At 43.1% G+C, this 5232-nt stretch overlaps 1 protein-coding gene across 1 annotated transcript in view; it reads left to right on the forward strand.

Moving 5' to 3' along the window:
• The window catches only part of CRYL1 (crystallin lambda 1), a 104942-nt gene that overhangs the window by 22199 nt on the left and 77511 nt on the right, over positions 1-5232 (forward strand). The gene's annotated exons all lie outside the window — the stretch shown is intronic.

The raw sequence follows: 5232 nt of genomic DNA on the forward strand, positions 1-5232 counted from the left end.
CCATAACTCTGGTTACGCCACTGCACTTTGGGGTTTCACCAGGGCTGTTTAACCCCCACAGAGCCCTGTTGGGACCCTACAAAGCCCTGGTGAGATCCTCTAGAGATTCTTTGGGATTTCACCAGGGCTCTTTGGGATCTCACCAGGGCTCTGTGGGGTCTAACCAAGCTGGCGAGACCCTACAGAGCCCTGGCGAGACCCTACAGAGTCCTGGTTTAACTAGGGCTCTGTGGGGTCTAACCAGGGCTGTTTAACCCCCACAGAGCCCTGTTGGGACCCTACAAAGCCCTGGTGAGATCCTCTAGAGATTCTTTGGGATTTCACCAGGGCTCTGTGGGGTCTAACCAAGCTGGCGAGACCCTACAGAGCCCTGGCGAGACCCTACAGAGTCCTGGTTTAACTAGGGCTCTGTGGGGTCTAACCAGGACTGGTAAGACCCCATAGAACCATAGTTTAACCAGGGCTCTTTAGGGGTCTCCCCAGGGCTCTGTGGGGTCTCACCAGACTGGTTAAAGAGCCCTGGTGAGACACCACAGGCCTGAGTGGGGCCTCGTGTTTAGGTTTCGCCTAAGGCCTCGCAAACTCTAGAGCCGCCTCTGGAGGTGCCCCCAAAAAAAGACAGGCTGAGGGCAAAAAACAATTCACCATTATTGTCTGTGGTTTCCCCACAGCTGATTATTTATTTTTCTTTGGACTGATTTATCATGCCTGTGTCTTTGTGTAGAAGCAGCCATCTTGGTAGAAGCAGGGCTTTGACTTCTAATGTCAGAGAGCTGCCCCCCCCCCTTAGCATATGGTAATCTGATGGAGAAATTAGTAAGCAGCAAGAGAGGTTCAGAAAGCACCGATCCATAAAATGAATGAAGCAGAAGGGAGATCCTTGCACTGCAGCTTTCTCTTCAGCATGGAGAACCAGGGCTCCATGCTGATATCCCACAGTAAAGTGACCAGGAAAGTCAGCAGGTTTGGTTTTTTACAACTATAATTTAGGTTGGCTTCCATCCTTGGATAGATTGAGAAAGGCTGGCTTAAATTCAACAGCCCTGATGGTCGTAAGAACTATTTACATTTTTACGTGTATAATGCTTTCATTCATCCACACAGCTTACCCTATTGGAATAAAGCTTAGCTTTTATTTGAATACCATATACAAAATATTTTTAATTGTATATATTTACAATTGTCACAGTATTATATTGTACACCCAGTGTGTACCTTTCTGAAGGAAGATGGTCTCCCCTATCAAATCCACCTATTATCTGGAAAATAATCGAATCTCATGAATTGTTTTATTACTTATCTCTTTTTCTTTCCATATGTTTCCATTTTATTCTTCTAATTTGTCTATCAGTTTCTCTCCTCGTTTACTTTTCACACTTCCTCTATCTTATCTGTTCTTATCTTTTCTCAGTTTTCACACAATTCCTAGCTTGATTCTTTTCAATTATTCCTCCATTCTAAACCATCAGCCTTCATCTATTGGTGAATTTGTGCTCCTATACCAAAGATACATACAGGTTTCGGCAGTAACGTGTCTTTTTTCAGAGGACTTTCAAGAAAATATAGTGCATTTTGATCATTAAGCAAGAAAAAACACATTATGATCAATAGTATGAAGTGGTATTTTGGGAGGTTGTGGAATTTCTTATTTAATAGTGCCATATAGGAATCTTTGTTTATGTGAGATCCAAATAGTTTGTGGCGCAAATGATACATTTGAGATGAAAAGTGCTTGGCTGTGGTGCATGCCCACAAAATACAAACAAAAGTGCCTGACTTAGCACAGCCGCAGAAGCACTCAGGTGAGTAGCTAGGGATAAAAGTTGGCAGTCTGCTACGGTACGTATATCAATGCAGGACTACTTTATACATTGTTTCTTTTGCTGAGACGTTCTGTAAACAATATTTTGACATTGAGCCAAACTTGGGCCCATTGGTTTTCCTCCAGGGGATTTCCAGATTTTCATCCCATTTGTATGCATAGGGTTGGAATAGGGGTATAGCATGTTATAAAAGCATAGAGTATAGGGATGCACCAACACCGTTTTTCCGGTATTGAGTACAAGTGCCAATATTTTTTTTTTGGTACTCGCCGATACCGGTGCCGTGTGCTCCAATTATCGAGAAGCCAGGCGCGGGTCATGACCCGCTGTGTCCAGCTTCCTTCATGCCTGGGAAGCCAGTGTTCTATCGAAAGAACACCAGCTTTACTTCCCGAGGCTGCTTGGCTTTCTGACCAATCACGAAGCTGGGCGGTGGGTCATGATCCGCCACCCGGTTTCCTGATTGGATAGGAAGCCGGCTCCATGCTCCCTCAGCACTGCCGAGATCTCCCACTGATCCGGAAGTTCCGGTATCGGAGCATTTGGCCGAGTACGAGTACTTGCCCAAATACTCTTTATTGGCACCGATACTAGTATTAGTATCGGTGCATGCTTAATAGTAAACAATACAAATATCTTGTCTGGGGCATGAGGGTCATGTTTGCAATTCTGTTCACAGGCAGTAAAGGATTGTTGAAAAGTGTATCAAGGTCTAGTGCTTTTTTACATAAAGGTAAATTTTTCAGGGTACAGTTTAGGCACAATTAACATCTCTAAATGTTCCTTATAACATCAAAATCTTCACGGTCAGGTGACCACGCTGCACAATGAGTGCTCGCAGTATGAGGTACGGCTGTACTGGTGGTGGGGACGGACCGTTCACGCTGAAAAGTATGTATAGTGGCTGGGTAGAGGGAGGTTAGGGAACCAGATTTCAATGGGGAATTCCATCTTCCTAAATTACTAGGGAAAGTGAACTTACCCTTTAAATGAGATTCCGTACCTTGATTTTGTAGCCTCTTACCAGTTTTTCAAATACCAGAGACCAGGTACAGTGTAAACAAATGTATCCAAGAGTCAACTGTAGAATTAAGTGGGCAGATAATGGTCATGGGGTTACCAAACTGGAACTCTGATATCTAGATATGACTGCTGGAAGAAGAGACATTTTTAAATAGCCAGTGACTGTAGTCTTGCAGAAGAAGTTTTATGTGCTAATCTCAGGACTCCTGTAAAGTAAGCATATGGTGCCATCTGGTGTATGTTTTATAAAATATTACAAGCTTTCCTATTTAGGCCAGAGGCATTGAAAATTAAAACCGAGAAACTGCTAGAATTTTTAAATTGAATGAATTTGTTACACTAAACCCAAAATACGTATTGCCTTATACAGCATTTACAATAAGAGTCGAAAAGCTCCTACCTCTGCACAGCATATGTAGAATCCTACCCACTTATTAGAGCTCCATCTCTTTTGTCTGGATAGAAGACAGCATAGTATTATGCACTATTGCACAATATATACAGCGGTTATAAAAAGTCTACACACCCCTGTAAACATTCCAGGATTTTGAGTTTAAAAAAAATCAATAACTTTAGAATGTTTTCCACCTTGAGGGCTTGTCCACTATATCCAGTGCGTTCCGGCTGTACGGTTCTGGTGCGGGCGATCACACTGCAGGCGGGAGGCGTGCCTGCAGTGCCATGGCCTTGAAAGGCACCAACCACCACATCCCCTCCCACCCCAAAACGCTGGAGGCTTTGATTATGCGATCCAGTGCGTTCCAGCCACTAAACGTGCTGGAACGCACGGGATGTGGTGTGAATGGGCCCTCAGGGTTTGTTCACACAATGTCAGGACCAGATCTGGATGCATTTCTGCAAATGCAGCATGTGCGGTTTTGGTGCATTCCACTGAATTTTTTAGTCTCAGTTGGCTTTTAGGTGCATTCCAGTGTGTTCTGTTGTGTATGCATGCATTTACATGCATTTGTGTGTGTTCCAGACCAAAAATAAATGTGCCATGCTGGACTTTTTTTTAAAAGCTCTGGATATGAATGCAATCATGTGAACTACAGTCAGAAAAACCATTAGAATCTATGGGGAATGCGTTTTTGGACCAGAGAAAAAAAACGTTCTGGTGAACAAGCCCTTAATGTGACCTATAATCTGCCCAATTCCGGGGAAGATCAGGTCCGGAGAACGGTACAAAAAAATTTCCAAGGCATTAAATATACCATGGAATACAGTGAAGACGGTCATCAACAAGTGGAGAAAATATGGCTCGGCTGTGGGGCAGGGTGGCAAGGCGCAAGATGAAAGCCCGGCTACATGTTGCAAAAACCTACATCAAGTCTGACAAAAGCATGTGGGAAACTGTGTTAAGGTCTGATGAGACCAATCTTGAACTTTTTGGCCATCATTCCAAAAAGTATGTTTGGCACAAAAACAACACTTTGCATAATCAAAATACACAATACACACAGTGAAACATGGTTGTGGCAGCATTATGCTTTGGGGCTGTTTTTCTTCAACTGGAACTGGGGCTTTAGTTAGGGTGGAGGGAACTTATGAACAGTTTCAAATATCAGTCAATTTTGGCAAAAAACCTTCAGGACTCTGCTAAAAATCTGATGATAAAGAGGAATTTCACTTTTTAGCATAACAACGACCCAAAGCATACCTCCAAATCAAAATGGCTTCACCAGAAGATAAAAGTTTTGGAATGGCCCAGCTAGAGCATGGACTTGAAGCCAACTGAAAATCTGTGGGCTGACCTGAAGAGGGCGTTTTGGCTTCATGCTTTTGGTTCTACTATTTTCTCCATAGAAGAGTGAGTTATTGATTCTGCCCACAGGGAGATTTACCAATTAACAAGATTAACAAGTTGAAAAACTCCTACAGTGATAATGAGCAACTCCTGGTTGGCTGTGGTACCCTCTACCTCAACCTCTAGCACATCAGTAAAGTCCCAGATAATTGCATGTAATACTCAAAAGTGGGAACATCAGATGATTTTTGAACCCTTTTAGGCAATCATTAAGTGGCCATGGATGGCTTGATGATGATAAACAATGCCTCCAGTTTTCAAGCACTAGTTGAGATTGTTGCGCCGTTTTTGAATTGTTAGGAGGTGATAACTAGCATTTCCAGTGGTCTGAGACATCCTTTATCACCCACAGCAATGTCAAACCAGATGGAGAATCCCCCTGGTAAGTGGTCAGAACCTTTTCTTTGCTAACACACAGGGATAACAGACAAAGTATCTCATGCATTCCCCAATGTTGGTGTTGGGTGAGTGAGGATCATGGGAATTCCCAATGAAAGAGTAACTTTTGTAAGGAAGAGCAGTATATTGTGATTTGGGAGATATCTGCACATTTATGGCCAGACTGTCATGTTGTTTATG

Source organism: Nanorana parkeri, unplaced genomic scaffold (genome assembly GCF_000935625.1).
Source record: "Nanorana parkeri isolate BGI_ZX_2015 unplaced genomic scaffold, ASM93562v1 scaffold169, whole genome shotgun sequence".
Lineage (NCBI taxonomy): Eukaryota > Metazoa > Chordata > Amphibia > Anura > Dicroglossidae > Nanorana > Nanorana parkeri.